Here is a 17222-nt window from a genome sequence, read left to right on the forward strand (position 1 = left end):
GGTTCTTCCTCTTGACTGGCATTCATGTAGTGAAAATAGAAATGGTCAACAGGACTCCACAGTCTCTGCAGCTTCAGGCAGGGAGGCAGAGGGGGCACCTGATTAGTGCAGGGAAAGATGTACAAGTCTTTACTAAGGTAGCACAGATGTGGGTGGGTGGGTTCTGTCTTATGGTTTGAAGAATGAAATCTATAGACACAAGGGTGAGAGCAAAGCAACAGGATTTATTAGAGTAATATAAAGAAAGCAAGCAGAGCTACTGTAGGGGGAGGAGGGTCCCAAGAGAGGGTTGCCAATGGGTGTCTGTTGTCTAGGGGTTTTATGGGTTTGATCTATCCCTATAGGTAATTGGTGGGATATAGGATTCAGAAAGAGACAGATCAACTCTATTCTGTCTTTTTCAGCAAAAATGGAGAAAAGTGATTTCTAAGAATTACACAGCGGTGACAATGAGGGTCTGTTGGTACAAGAGGAAGCACTGTTTGTGGTTAGTCATGTCTAGGGGCTGTTAAGTAACTGCCTGTGGCCAGACTAACTGGGGTCAGAAGGTTGATTTCCAAATCCTTTCTCCCTCCTTTTCTTCTCTGAAACCACTTTCCGTCTATGGGTGGTCTACCTTCTGTATTACCAAGACAACAGGCTAAATGGAGGAATGTTGCTTTTGATATTACCTAAAGGAGGATGGATTTAGCTAAAAGGTGTCCACAAAGCTACCATTTTTCCAGGCCTTTTGCTAGAAGAAGCAGGCTTTCTTAAGGCCTTCCCCCGCTCTGTGTCTAGTGTTGTTATGGGTTGTAGACTTCTATAATGTCCAGATTTTTGTTTACAAGGATCAATGTGTAACCTTACTTTCTGTGTGCAGTGTGCTGGAATTCTCTACATAAAACAGTATGACTTTATTGGAGTATCTTCCCATTTGATAAGCACTCAACCCCAACATTTGTCTCCCCAGCTACTTAAGAAGTGAAAGTGCTGCAGAGCATCTAGACCTTTAAACAGACTAGGCAATCATCCTAGGGGAAAAGTCACTCCAAATGCTTGGCTCCTCAGTTCCATTTTGACTCATTATTTCTCCAATTCCTTGTTAACATTTTTTTAAATTTTTTGCTTTATTTATTTTTATGTGGTGTTGACTACTGAACCCAGTGCCTCACACATGCTAGACAAGTGCTCTACCACTGAGCCACAACCTCAGTCCCCTTGTTGACTTTCTGATGCTGTCTGAAAGATATTTTTAAAATTGAATTTGGAGAGATATTTTTCCCTAGTTGTTCTAAGTAGGAGGATTATTTGTAATTATTTTTTCATTATTACTTGGAATGAAGGAACAGTATTTTTTAATGCATCCATTACATTTAAAATGTTTTTGCCATTTTTATCTGAAAAAAGTTTTTCTTTTGTCAATGTGATGATGTTTAATACATGCCTGCATATAAACCTGGAAAATAAGTATTATTAAAAATTTTGAGAGGTAATATTCATATATTGTGAGGTCTGATTCCTTTGAATGGTTCCCTTCTCTTAAGTCTCTCACTTTTTATAATTATAAAGAGATTTTATCCAGCATTTGAGATAGATACTTTTAGTTGGTCATGGTATGGATGTTTGTTCAACTATTTTCAGAATCACCTTTAAGCCATTTTTTTCCTAAAAAAATGAAGAACCTGAATCTAATGTAATCTTTAAATCTAATTTCCAGTCTATGGGGAAAATAGGTGAGTGAGGAAAATAAATGACAGATCCAGGAATGGCAGACAAAGCCAATATATGGGAGTCCTGAATGATAGTAAATAGAGCTTCTTTAGCAGGCCATGGGTCAATTGTAAAAAGAGGTCAATTGTAGATTACAGGAGACTCTCAGAAATTATATAATAATCATATACAATGAATGGGATGTATTCTATTATTAAAACAGGGTGTAAAGTCTTTTGAGAGTTTGGAATTTCAAATAAGGATAGATTATTTAAGAACTTACTGTTTTGTTAATTTTGTTCAATGTGATAATGGATTTGTTATAAATGTAAGTTTTCTTATCTTTTGAGGAATATTATGAAATTTATTTTTTGGGAAATAACAAGATATCAAGGATTTGCATTTTATCTACTTTAGTAATAAAAAGCAAGTGTAATGTTGACAGCAGTGACTCCACTGTATGACCCAGAATTTATCGTAAGCTGTGGTGACCACTTTCTTACATGCCCAGTTACTTCCTGAGAGGAAACCTCCTGAGGATTTTATAAAACTAATGGATCTGTGTTACACCAATAGCTACAGAAGTAAATTTATCCTTCAATAATAATATTTGACAACCTATGTAACTCAGTTCCTCCTTTTTCTAAACCTGTAAAAGTACCCTCTAAGCCCCTCCCAAAGGGAACTCATTCTTGTTTTTCTTGGAATCTTTACTTCATGAAATGCAAATTTAAGACCCCAAATAAGTGTACTTTTTTTTTGACATCACAGATTGAGCCTTTTTGAATGACAGAAAAAATGGTAAAGCAACAGGGACAACATGCTGATAATTGTTGAACCTGGAAGATGAGTTTATGGACATTTTCCTGTTTCTTCTGTGTGTATGTGTGGGCACGTGTAAATCATGCTAGAAAAATATTTCATTCTTGTCCAAAGGAAACCTGAGCAGAACAAGCTTTCTGGGTTATGTTGTTCTTCAGCTTCTGGACTTGAGCCTCTATCTCACATAATAAACCAGGCCTCCCTGTATTCAACTGTTTATGGAGGAGTAAGGCACATGATTGACTTATTTGATTTATGATGGAGCAGGTTAGAAGTAGGTGATGTGATATCTCACAATGGTTGGAAGAAGAGACATTTTAAAGATTGTAAGTAGGATTTACCCCTTTTTGATATTCCAACGATTTCTCCAATTTCCTGGTAGGGTAGCTTTCACCCACTTGACACATATCTTTAAAATGAACAATTCAGGGCTGGGGATGTGGCTCAAGCGGTAGCGCACCCGCGTAGCATGCGAGCGGCCCGGGTTGGATCCTCAGCACCACATACAAACAACGATGTTGTGTCTGCCGAGAACTAAAAAATAAATATCAAAAAATTTTCTCTCTCTTTAAAAAAAATAAATAAATGAACAATTCAACACTTGCCTTGATTCCCAAGTTCCTATCAAACAAGGGAATCCAGTCAACACTAAATTGAGACCGGCGTGAAATGTGTTGTCTGGTGCAGTTGAGGTTGACTCCCTTTCCACATCTCCATTTTAACCCGCACGTCGTTTCCACTCTATACTGGTTCTTAGTCTTCCTTCTGTATTTCAAGCTTTTCTCTTCTATACTTAATATTTTCTTGATAACCATACCTATTAGTCAGATGTGAAAGAAAAAAGTGTGGAAAAAGAAAAAGGAGGACTGGGCTCAACTAAGAGAACAAAAATTCATTCAAAGCAAACTCCATGATTCAGACACTGGGGTCTGGGATGTCGCTCAGTGGTAGGCTGCTTGTCCCGCAGGCATGAGGCCACGAGCTCATCGCAGCACCCCCACTCCCAACACAAAACCCAAGGACCGTCCTGAAAAGCGAGGAGCGTCGCCGAGTGGCGCACTGCAGTCTGGCGGACTCTGCCGCCAGAGACACCACGTGGTTGAAGAAACTTCCGCTCCAGGTGGTGCGTCGGCGGTGCTCGTTTGCCAGCAACACTGGTTTTTGTTTTGTGGGCATTTTAGCTCCAGAACTCCACGGCTATAGAATATTTTCCTCTCCAGGATTTAAAGAAGTTGAATCCTGTCACTCATGTAACCCACGATTTCTCAGATTACGACAGGGTTGAGGCCTTCCGAGCCCTCGACAGCGCAGGGCAGGAACCAAGCAGCGCTGGCTCTTGGGGGAGGCGGGACTGCGGACGCGCCCCCATTGGCATTCTGGGAAGCTCTGGGCGAGCGCCCCCATGGTCTCAGGCACCTCACGGGGGGGGGGGCGGGGGGTAAGGCAGGGCGTTGTCCTGGGTCCTTCTGGGCAGTGGAGTCCGGAAGTCCATTGTAGTCACAGACACTTCTGCTCCAGGAGGCTGCGTGGGGATTCTGGGAAAAGATGGCAGAAGACAGTGTTTCCCCGCAGAGGGGCGAGCTTTTGACCCATAGTTCCATTGGGGTTTTTATCGCTTCTGAATCCCGCAATTCCTATGAACTTTCCTGATCTGTTTCTGAGGAAACAACAACAAAGTTGTCGGTGTGGGAAGAAAAGAGCAGATGTTGAGGAACGGGATGAGATGACGATGGCGGTTGCTTGGGCAGAACGGCCTCGCACTTGGGAAGAGTCTCGCTTCCCAGGTTGGGTGCGGCCCCTCTCAGACTCACTGGGGCTGGTTTTCCGCAGTTCACCTTCCACACCTGTACGGGGGAGCGACTTACCTAACCTCTCTGCCTCTGATTGCTCATAATAGCACTTGTAAGGTATGGAAAATGGCAAACCCCAAATAGTGTGGTCTGGGAGAAGGGAGTGAGGAAGATGGCCAAAGGTTGATAACGTCGATCCTTTCCCAGGACATCCATTCCCAGTGACAGGAAAACCCCTGGGAAGGAAGCAAACATCACCCAGTGACAAGACAGTCCCTGGGAAGGAGATATCTGTCAAGCCTAAAATGGAAGCCTTTGGGAGGAAGCCAAAGCATTGATCTTCCCAAATAAATCCTTTCCCAGTGACAGTACGATGGGATAGGAAGAGACCACAAGAGACTGCCTCATGCAACAGCAGGAGGGTTTTATTTGGGGACCAGCATGCTGGGGCTCAGAGCTCACTTTAGCAAAGAGAGATAGAGCACTGAGAACAGCTTAAGCAGAGCTTATATACTTTCCTTGGAGAGGGCAGGGAGAGAAGTTACATTTTGTAGTTTGGCAGTTGGGGACAGCTCATTCTGGGAACAAGATTAGCAAACAGTTCACAGTTGGGGACAGCACATCCTGGGAACAAGATTAGCAAACAGTGTTTTGTTAAGCATATAGAAAAACGGAGTGACAAGTACCTATTTTATTAACGTTTCAGGATCGGGAAGGGAATACTGACCCAGCCATCCCATTCTTACCCAAGTAATAACATTGCCCAGTAAAAGCAAATTTCAAATTCTCACAAACCTGTTTCCTGAGTGCCCAAACTGAGGCACTCTGTCAATAATTAAGTCACCTCTCAGTGGAGCATTTACAAGCACAGATTCCTCCTTGGCCAGTGGCTCATTTTCCATCAGGAAGGTGGGTCCACCAGATGCATGACTCCACTGCTGAGTAAAGGCTATGATGATCAGTGACATTCGTACTTGACTCAGTCATTTTGTGCTAACATTTTGGTTCCCTAACTGGGAAGCAGGTGAAAGGTAATATTTTGTCTGTCCCTGTACCCAAAAAACCCATTCCCTCTCCCCACAGGTTAAACAACTGATGGGGCCTTGAAAGTTACCATCAAATGTCTGGAACTTCCATGGCTTTCTGAAAGTTGGGGGTCCCCCAGCCACCACTTATAAAGGCTAAGGCTGAATCCCCAAACTGACTGTGTCCCCTGCCCACCCTGTAGAACACAGCCCTTCACAGCCTCTGCAGTCCATTTTAGCTGAGCAACTGCCAACTTTTGTGTGGGAGAAATTTGGTGCATACGACAGAGGAAGACTTAAGGCCATTGAAGGCAGCTAGCCAGGGCCATCCCTGGTGTTGCAGGAAGGCCTTATGTCTTAAATCTGACCCTGACAGCCCTCAAGGGTACCAAAAATAGACCTTCTGCTAGATAATTGTGGCTTGATGCCATTTGGATGGTGCAAAGATTTGTATCAAGTCCTTTATGGTCATTGAAATTATCCTATTTATATTTCCTCCCCTCACCAACCTTCCCTTCCCTTACACACCCAGCAAAACTTCATGGATCAACGACTTCCTTACCATTTTGTTTCTGCATCCACCACTGGCCTCCACATCTATCTGGAGAGGTAAAACCCCATTCATCCAGTCTCCACAGAGAGATACCCATCCTTTGGCCATCCAGGACCCTGGGAGATCCCTCACCATTAAGCTTGGGGTAAAGACATGTCCCCAGGCCCCAGTGGGAAAATTCCAGTCCAATGACTGGCACCCTTGTGACATAAGAGTTCAGGGGACACTCTGCTCTTAAAGCATCGCTTCTGTCAAGTCTCTCCAAACATGGAAGTTACCCAGTCAGTTCCCAGAGACACTGTGGGGAGCCGCTCTGATTGATTCGTGTCTTCCATTTCAGAGCAGAGAGGCTTTGACCGTCACTACATCTCGTAGTGACTTGGACATTGCCCCCGTCCCAGAAGTTCAGAAGTTTGAAGATGCAGCTTCAGATGTAGGCATCACCCTATAGCCCTTGGGTCAAATTACACTCACATGTCCCTTGTAACTCCACCTCTTCTTACCTTTTTTGGATGGAACTTTCTAAGAATGAGTGTGGTGAGCTATTTTGCTGTGCAGCCTTGTGTGGGCGTGAGCCTAATTCTTGGGCGGAGACCCAGTTCTTTGTTTTCAGCCACTCCCTAGAATGGAATGTATCAGTTGTCCAGCTCCTGGAACAAACTGTTTTCAAGAAGTGCTTGTTGTTTTGAGCACAAGCTGGAACTGGGTGTGTCTTGCCTTGTGTACAAGTGCCGGGTCTATCATTCTATTGGCTGCTGCTGTGTTGCTATGCGCTCTTTGTCCAGTGGTGTACAAGCAGGGCTGCAGTTGAAGTATATAAGGGGTGGTTTTTTCAGGCTGGGGGTCCTTTCTCTCAACAATACCTAGTGGATGCTCCCAATAAAGCGTGTTAAAGAAGAATCCTGTTGTTGTCGTCATTCCTGCTGGCGGGTAGACGCGACAAATGAGGGTCCTCCCAATAAAAGCCCACTTCCAAACGTGCTCGCTCACTCTCTCTCACCAGCCTCTTGGGACTATCTCTCACTCTCCCATTTGGGGAGCTGCTAGGAGCCACAAACAAAATATAAATGGCACCTTTGGTTGTAAAGTGACGCCAACTAGCCACTGAGGTATTATTATGCTAAGATTTACATTCATATGCAAATTGGGCTCCTGCTGTTCACCTTGGCTTGCTACAGTACTCAAGTTACCGGACTGCTGGAGAGTTCCCATTGGTTGGGGAAAGATAATAGGAGGAAATTCCGGGGAAGGTCCAGGACCCTGGCTCCGGGAGGCGCGCGGTTCCGGCAGACGCCCGCGTGGGAGGACCGGGTTTGGCTTGCCTGCGGCGGCTTTTTCAAAATAAAGTTTTGTTCCTGCTTGACTGGCTCGTGATTCTGTGCCCAGCCAAGACTGCGGCATTTGGTGGCCCGTACGGGGAGATACGGAAGGTTGTATATGTCCTTCCGCTAATTGTTGTCTGACCAAGTCATGGGCTACTTGTATCTTTTCTTTAGTCAGGGGCCACTGAGGAACCCACACTGGTCTTTCTGATTTCCAAGTAATTTTGATTGTCTCAGTGGCCCTTTCTGAAAACCCAATTCGTGTCTATTTATTTCTTGATCTATTTGAATAGGTGCTGTTATACCTTGTTCTTGTTCTCTTAATCTTTTTTCTTTCCTAAAGCCTTGTTTAGCCCTAGTAGTGGGCGCATTAGGATTGATGTTATTTGTTAATGTCAATCCTAATTGATCTAGGACATCTCGTCCCCATAAATTTACGGGAAGATGATCCAATACATAGGGCTGTATAGTTCCTTCACATCCTTCAGGATCCCTCCAATCTAATACCATAGCACTTCTATGGGGATTAGTCGCCACTCCTAGGCCTCGAAGCGTTTGAGTGGCTTGTTGTAATGGCCAATGTTTTGGCCATTCTTGACGAGAGATGACACTAAGGTCAGCTCCTGTGTCCAGCAGCCCATTAAAGTTATGTCCTTGTATATTTAATTTTAGCATTGGGCGAGAATCTAAATTCAAAGACAGCATAGCCCAATCTACACCTGTGGAGCCTAATCCCTTGGAACCTCTTTCTACATTACGACTGGAAAATTTATCATGCAGGCTGGGTATTATTAATAACTGTGCTATTCTATCTCCTGGTGAAATTACTGATATACCTCTTGGAGAACTAGCTATAATTTTTATTTCACCCTCATAATCGGGATCAATTACCCCAGGACTTATCGTAAGTCCTTTTAGTGTAGAAGAACTGCGTCCCAATAATAAGCCTACTGTTCCCTGGGGAAGAGGTCCTTTTACTCCTGTGGGAATGATTTGAACTCCCATCTCTGGAGTTAGTACTGCTCTGGCAGAGGAGCAGATGTCCAGCCCTGCGCTCCCTCTAGTTTGTCTGATGAGGGATTTAATGGATAATGCGTCCTGGGCACTACCTTGATGGTGCTGTTGGGTTCCTCCATTGCCCCATATATTTGTGGTTTTGGGCCCCGGGGCATTGGGCCCTCTAGTCCGTTTTTTGGCAACGGAGCCTGATACCTTTCTCCATGATATCGTGGGTAAACACTTGGTCTTTGTCCGTTTTTTGATAACGGAATACCCTCTATGGTGGTTTGAGAACGGCATTCATTAGCCCAATGTTTCCCTCTATGGCATCGTGGGCAAATACCCGGTATTCTATTCCTTTGATACCCCGCTTTGTTAAACCCTCCTCTTATGGGGCAACTCCTTTTAAAATGTCCTGTTTGATTACAATTATAGCATGTTTTTGGCCTGGCATCTAAAGCCTGTTGTACTGCTGCTAAGACTTGCCCTTGTTCATTAATGTCTCTACATAATTTAATATATGTGTTTAAATCTTCATGTCTCCATGGTCTAATGACCTCTCTGCAGCAACGATTTGCTTGGTCATAAGCCAGTTGTTTTATAAATGGCATTACCTGTTCTGTATTACCAAATATCCTAGAGGCTGACTGAATAAGTCTATCTACAAATTCAGCGTAAGGTTCATTAGTTCCTTGTATTACCTTAGATAATTGACCTTGTAAGTCTCCATGCCCCTGTAAAGTTTTCCATGCCCTAACTGCATCTACAGCAATTTGTGCGTATACGCCAGGGTCATATTCAATTTGCTGTCTTTGACCCTCATAAGGTCCCTTCCCCAAAAGCATTTCTATATTTCTTTGAGGATAACCAGCTTCTGCATTTCGCCTAGCTGTCTCCATGCAAAATTCCTCATTGGCAACTTTCCATAATAAATATTGTCCTCCGTTTAGCACAGATCGACACATGTTAGCCCAATCTGCTGGTGTCATGTCCAAGTTGGTAACAGATTCGACCATGCTTATTGTGAAGGGAGCTTGCGGCCCATAGGTCGTTACAGCCTCCTTTAATTGCTTTATTGTTTTGAAATCTAAAGCACGGTGAATTCGTTGCCCTCCTGCCTGCTCAAGTACAGGGCATGCTAATCTTTGGGGTCCTGCCTCAGAATTCCGTCCATCAACTACGGGAGTTGAGGGCCGCTCAGCGGTAGATGGAGCTGTTGGTTGAGTTACGCCCTCTGGTGATAGAACGGAGTTAGTAGCAACCTCCTGTTGTAATTCTCCACCTGATGGCTGTTTTTCCTTTAAGCTTGGTTTTTTTAAATTTTCCTCTGTCTGACTAGCTTGAGAGACCTTCTCTTTTGCTTGACCTAGCGTTTTTTCTACCATAGTCTGGACCTCTAACAATTTACTTAGCAGTTTTTCGGTTTGTTTTTTACTGGATTCTAATCTACTATAAAGGTAACGTAACCCAATAAGATAGGATAAAACAAAGCCAAAACAGAATGAAACAAAAACGGAACAGACAATGGTTGTATCAATTTTCTCTTTCTCAGGGCCGAATAACTTCAAACCTTGAGCCAACCATTTTTCCCAGTTCGCCTGAGAAAATTCTAAGGCTAGGGAGCTTGAAATAAAAACAAAATAAATCAAAACAAGAACACATTGTTTTTCTAAATGTTCACCCATTCTGTCGCCTTCCCTCAGGGGCGAGCAGTTTTACTCACCTCTAAGTTTCAGGCGTTCCCCGTGCGGGCCGCCAAATGCCGCAGTCTTGGCTGGGCACAGAATCACGAGCCAGTCAAGCAGGAACAAAACTTTATTTTGAAAAAGCCGCCGCAGGCAAGCCAAACCCGGTCCTCCCACGCGGGCGTCTGCCGGAACCGCGCGCCTCCCGGAGCCAGGGTCCCGGACCTTCCCCGGAATTTCCTCCTATTATCTTTCCCCAACCAATGGGAACTCTCCAGCAGTCCGGTAACTTGAGTCCTGTAGCAAGCCAAGGTGAACAGCAGGAGCCCAATTTGCATATGAATGTAAATCTTAGCATAATAATACCTCAGTGGCTAGTTGGCGTCACTTTACAACCAAAGGTGCCATTTATATTTTGTTTGTGGCTCCTAGCAGGGAGCTTGAGCAAGAGCAGAGGAGCTGTACTGAATCTTGTTTAAAGGTAAAGTGTGTGTCTGTGTTTTATTTGGTGTCCCTGGAAATTCACACAAGCGACCTTAAGTTCAGCTGCCCCTTGGGCTGTTTCTTTACCAATTTTAAGACCCTCTGCTCCCAAACTGACCTCAAAAGTAATGCCTCATTAGACTCAGCACTCAAACAGTATAAATGGCCCAAGTATGAAACACTTGATAAAGAAATTCTCCAGGCTTTGGAAAAATATTGAATATAGAATGGCAAGTTGTCTGAGGTTCCCTACCTCCAAGCCTTCTTTTTCCTTTGCTCAAACTGCTTCCTGTGCCAACCTTATTCTGCTGTGCAGTTACTAAGTATGGACTCACAACTTTCTTCTTTATTCATAGTCCCAGAGATAGTCAGTGAACCCCCCCATTAGAGATTCCTGGGGTCCCACGGCCTCCTTTCCAGCCTCCCCTTCCCCTTCAGGTTCCCATCCTCAAAGTCCCACTGCTTCCCTATTAGACCCTCCTCCTCAAAACCCCACATTCTCACTTCCCTTTGCCATTCCCACTCCCCATACAAGGTCAAAAACCCTCCCCAGAAACATCTGTTTCCTCTCTGGGAGGTGGCAGGGACTGAAGGGAGTGTCCAAGTCCGTACCCCTTCTTCATGAGAGACATGTCTCAAATAGAAGACAGATTAGGCTCATTTTCTGAAAATCCTGTCATATAGCAAGGAGTTTATCTGTCTCACTCAGCCCTATCACCTCACTTGGGCAGATGTATAGTATATATTAACTTCCACCCTGACCAATGATGAAAGTGCCCACATTTGGAAGGCCACTAGAGATCATGTGAACCTCCTACATGCCCCAAACCCAAATATCCACCCAGCAACAGATGCTACAATCCCTGCAGCTAACCCTGATTGGACACATCAGACTCAAGACCCCAGGGTCATTGGACTCCGACACATGGTTACTTGCTTCCTTGAAGGCATGACAAAAAATTCTCACACCCAGGTAAATTGGGAAAACATAAAGGAAACTACCCAGAGACCTGATGAAAATCCCACCCTATTTTTGGCCCAACTTACTGAGGCTGTTACCAAATATACAAACTTGTATGTCAGTGTCTTGGTGGCAGTCTATTTCTTCATTTTAACTTTGGCAGCAGGTCTGCACCTGACATTCACAAGAAACTCAGAGAAGGGTCCTGGGTCTCCCCAGAAGTTGTTTTTAGACGTGACATTCAATGTATAACAACAGGGAAGATGAGGCAAAAAGGAGAAAAAGAAACAGCTTAAAACTAAACATTAGCTTCTTCTTCTACCATCCAGGCCCTAAAATAGTCCCTGCAGCTCATGGCCCCAGACCCTCTTGTGCACCTCCCAGGCCCTGCTTCCAATGTGGGCAAACTGGACACTGGGCAAGGATCTGCCCTAATCTGAGCTCCCCCCACAAGCCATGTCCCAACTGCAGGCAATGGGGACACTGGAAGACAGACTGTCCCTGGGAGAGGACACCTTTTCCCCCAGCACAGATGCCTGGGGAAGTTTCATTTACTGAGTTACTGGAATGAGGGGGCCCCAGACTCCACTGCCCCAGTCACCTCAGGATCCCAGGGCTACAGGGATGGTGAATGGCCATGCAATATCATTGGTGATTGACCCTGGAGTAAGTCTTTCACTTCTGACTCAAGGGCATGGGCCCACCTTCAAATCAAATACCCCAATTATTGGAGTCTTAGGAATCCGTACATATCTGCTGCAGACACTTCTCCTTTTTGGTACAATTGGATTCTTTCATTATCTCATTTGTTTATTGTCATGAGCCAGCCATGGGCATATGAGGGGACTGGACTGATGTCGCTGCTCTGATTGGGCTGTGACATATATGTCCTTTTTGTTCGTTCTGCCTTTGATCCCACATAGCACCTGAGATGGGTGTGCTTTCCAAGATGTCGGTCAAATCTGCTGACCACAAGACATCACCAAGAAACCCCCTGAGATCCAATCCCTTGTCTTATTTGGGTTGAACATTCTTGAATGTCTTTCCACCCAATAAATAGGATGGTTTCAGGCATGCTCTCTCTCTTTTGCCTGCCTCTCTTGCCTCCATTGTGGGGGCTGGGGCAGAGGAGCAGTCACTGAACCCCAAGAAAAAGGTACTTTCTGGGTCTGTGTGACTTGTTGTGCCAGCCCAATTCACCTGGAGTGAGCCTGTCTGATTCAGTCACATGTCATGACAGTTTATAATTGTGCCAAGTTGCCTCTTGGGTCGAGATCTCCTTCACAAATTAAAAGCTTCCATTTTCATTCCCCCTTTAAAGTCCATTATCATGTTTTTACTTCATTCTAGTCTGGACCTGGTCCCTGTTAGGAAAATGCCTCAGGACAAAATCACTTGAACACACTGATGCTAAGCAGAAGCAAGTTTATTGTCAGGAAATCTGACAAGGCTGCATCTGCACAGAGAGAACACAGCAAATTGCCTCTGAAGTAAACTTTTCTAAGTCAGAGCCTGGGTTGTGGGGTGCATTGGGGGTGGGCTTAGCTCATGCTATTGAAGGTGGAGAAAAAGCTTCAAAACCTCAAGAACCACAGAGGGGAGGGGCCAGGAGGAGCAGACACACTGCCAGCAGCTCCTGGAATTGGCAGGCCCCTCTACATATTCAGAAAGTCTGTGAGCACTGTGGTCAGAGTGCAGGTGGGTGGAGATGTCGGCCTCAGGGTGAGCAAGCTCTTACAGGAAGGGGGAAGGGGAGAGGGAGCAGGGTGAGGTGTCTGGGCAGAATGGGGTTAGCTTGACTTAACTTTCTTAGTTAACCCATAGTTATGTTAACAGGCTAACATTCCCTGCACCCCCTGGCCTCCTGGGTGTTCTTTGATGACTATTAATCTCACAGTCTGGGATATATCTCAACCCCAAAGAGCTAAACACCATTTATGGTTCACATCCAGCTAAAAGATCCCACATGGTTGGAGGGAGGGATTACATGGATCCTGACAGCCAGTGTTTTGTGGGAAGTGTCACAGTGACAGAGCTATTAACTGATCAAATACATTTGCATCTTTCCACAATGACAGAATGTATTGCATAACAAATTCCCAAGCTATACCTCATTCAGTGATTGCAGTTCATGGAATATGTTTCACCTGATAGTCATAAGGCAGCAATTACAGGTTCCTTTATTTCATCCTTAATCATTAATATCTACAACACTCAAGTAACATATAACACTTTAGGATAAATATATATAAGGTACAGAAAGACTAAGAAAGGGTTAGGTCTTAGGGGAGGGAGTTACTTTGGTGGTCTAGTGGGCTTGATGAGCTCATGGGCTGGTTTTTCTTAAATGGTTTTGGTATACCCACGCCATTTATGTGTTTCTGATTTAACTCCTTAGGTTCACAGGTCATTTTTATTAGAACAATTATTAGTTTGTGCCTATGATTGTGTTAGACAGATGGTGACTCTTCACTTGTACAGACAAGGTATAGTCATTCTATCTCATCCCTTATATACTCCAAATGGAGTAACTCATGGTAAACTATTTATTTATAAAATGAAGTAACTCAGGGTTAAATACGGTCTGAAAACTACTGTTCTATTCATCATAGAGTAACTCAAAGCAGGACACAGCCTGCCCTTCACACTCTACCCCTTGATTCCTCAATGTATGAGCCCAGGTATTCTGACCCAAGAGAGTGCTGGAGGCATAAGTTTTAAGTAGCAGAATCCAAATATCGCTGCTAATAACAAGAGCAGCGTTTCTTTTAGACATGACCAAATTGTGCTGGTCAAATTATACCAGCCCATCTTGATTAAGGTCAGGGTGTTCCAGCTGGACCACGAATCTGTGCATGGTGTGTGCTTTGAAGGATTTATGAATTAGTAGGAAGAACCAGCATTTTGCATTCAATATTCAATATTGCCTTCAATATCTTGCAAGTGCAATTGAATTTGTATTTAGTACTGCAACTGCATGTTTGGTAAGCTGAAATGAATTCTTTACATTTTCCAATTATTAATGTAAGACACCAGCTATTGTTTCAGTTCCTCCAATGCTGTTTCAATAACATTGTCCATGTGTGTCACATGCACCCGTGGTATTTCTTGGATTCTACCATAGTATGTTTCAAGCAAATGTCTGTATGAGATTTGGGGGGAAATAGGAGGATAGGTAACACTTTCCATTCATATTAATCTTGATTACATTTGTCAACTTTACACATTCTGAGTTTATAATAACCTGAGCATTTGATCCTGAGGTATGAGTATACTATTGCACCTCAGTGCTTGCTTGATTTATAACCTCTAAATAAAATTTCCAATGTTCCTAATGTATAGAGTTGCTATATTTATGGGGTAATAATATATGGTTGGGGTAATCTCCTTGAATGTATAATACACTGATGATGACCATTTATGCATAATTTCTTTGTTCATACAGAATCCTCATTTGTATAATGGGTCTCCTTTAGCTGAAATTTGATATTTATGATCATTGCATTTTGGGGTGTTGCTGTGGTGGGACAGACTATCAGTGATGTTCCATCTTAAAGTTTAATTATATGTAGTGAGCAATCTGCTGATACTGAATACCCAGTAGGCCTAGATGGTTAGTTTATGCTATTGTTTGTTGATAGAAACTTTCAGTGTAAAACAATCCAGTTTGTCTGCTGTTTCTGATATCCTGCCATGCACCATCTAGTAGCTGTTGTATTTTATTACATTGTGTTTGAAGCTTATTCTGAATCACATTATATCTAAGAGTTTGAAAATTAGTTTTAATTATGCCCAACTTATGGTTTAAGTGGTAATTGATTTATTCTTGGTATTTCTGCCAGTTGTCTCGTTACTCACGACAAAAACATTCAGGGTCACTACAGAGGAACTGGGATGCGCAAAATAACCACACAAAAGACAGAGATACCTTATTCTTTGGGGGTCCTCTGACGGCTCCTCTGACCTTAAGGGTCCACAGAAAGACAGCAAGGAAGTGCATGCTGAACCCTTTTATTGAGGAGAGGCCATTCAAATAAGGCAAGGGGTCAGGTGTCAGGGGGTTGAGTCTAGCTTCGTGATGTCTGCTGTCGGCAGGTTGACTAACATCTAGGAAGGCCACACCCAAAGGCAGAGCAAGAGAACGGGACACACAAAGGTGTTTCCATGGAACATTCTATGCCAAACAGGGCAAAGGGGTAATATCTACAAAGGAACAGGTGAGAGTAATTCGATCCCTGGGGCTGCAGGAAGGCACACCTATGCCTGAAGACACATCCTGCTACTTAGGGGAACGGGGCAATATCGAGGTCACTATGAAAGTGATGAAAGTGACCAAAAGAGCCTCTTTCCATCACAGGAAGGAGAATGCCAGTCTTTCAGGGAGACTGCCTCCCACAGCCAGTCTTCCTGTTTTTATAATATGGCATAAACTTATTTCCTGAATGGGCTAATTCAAGATTGGAAATTCTTTTACTTCATTAGTACATTGTGGTGGCTCTCAGTTTTACTTTTTATTTCATTCCTTGAATTCTTTAAAATTCTTTAATGGCAAGATTTCTGCTTCATTCTTTTTTTGTATGTCTTGAATATTCCCTTCAGATGATAAATTGTTTTCCTTCTTTCATTGAATTTTTTGGCCATGTTCTCATGTATCATGCTGAGTTTTCTTAATGTCATTATTTTTAATTCCTTGTAATGCATTGCACAAATTTTCTTTTCTTTGGGGTTTGTTACTGAAAAATTATGATGTTTCCCTGGAGGTGTCATTTTCCTTGCTTTTTTGTGTTGCCTGTGTTCCTACATTGATATCTGTGCAACTAATGCAAGGGATGCCTTTCCAATGTTATGGTAGTGTTTTTCCCCACTGTAGGGAGAAATTATTTTTCCTGTGTAAGGTGCTAGAATATTGGTTGGGTGTGCTGGGGTTACCCCTGATTTTGGGTGGGCTCAGTAGTGTGGTCTCTGTGTCTTCAATTGCACAACTCATTATCACTGTCTAGTTGCCTCCAAGGTTTGGGCTGTAGGTGCTCATGACTGTAGTGGTGTTATTGGTTTTATTGAATTGGACAATTGGTATTGGAAAAAAGCTTATTGGTTTTATTGATCTTTTCATCTTTTGGTCTTGTTGACTTTCTCTATTGATTTCCTGTTTTCAAGAACTCGTAAGAGTTTTTGCTCCCCCCCCCCTTTTTTTTGCTCTTTTTTTCCTTCAAGCAGAAGATTTAATTTGTTCTTCTTTTTCTAGTTTTCTAACACAGAAGCTTAGATGCTTGATTTTAGATCTTTTTTCTTTTCTAACGTGCATTTGGGCTATAAATAGCTCATAAACACTGCTTTCTTAAGCATTCTACAACTTTTTCTAGGTTGTGTTTTTATTTATTTAAAAATATTTTTTTAAGTTTTGTGATTTCTTTTTTGGCCCATATATTATTTAGAGGTGTGCAATTCCATGTCCACATACTTTGGAACTATCTCCCCCCACCCCGCTATTGATTCTAGTTAATTCCATTGTATTTTGAAAGAAGTTCTTATATGATTTCTTTGAAATTTATTAAGATATATTTTACAGCCCAGAATTTATTCTGTTTTGGTGAATGTGAACTTGAGTAGAATGTGTATTCTTTGGTGGATGAAGTAGTTTATGTAGTATATGATTAAGGATGCTGTTGAGTTCACCTGTCCTCATTTTATGCCCAATGAATCTTACCTTTTTTTTTTTTTGTATTAGGGATTGAACCCAGGAGTGTTTAACCACTGAGCCACATCCCCAGCTCTTTTCATTTTGACACATTGTCTCACTAAGTTGCTAAGGCTGGCTTCAAACTTGTGATCTTCCTACCTCAGCCTCTGCAGCTACTAGGATTACAGGGATGCATCACCATGCCCAGCT

Source organism: Spermophilus citellus (assembly GCF_964194105.1).
Source record: "Spermophilus citellus genome assembly, chromosome: 18".
Lineage (NCBI taxonomy): Eukaryota > Metazoa > Chordata > Mammalia > Rodentia > Sciuridae > Spermophilus > Spermophilus citellus.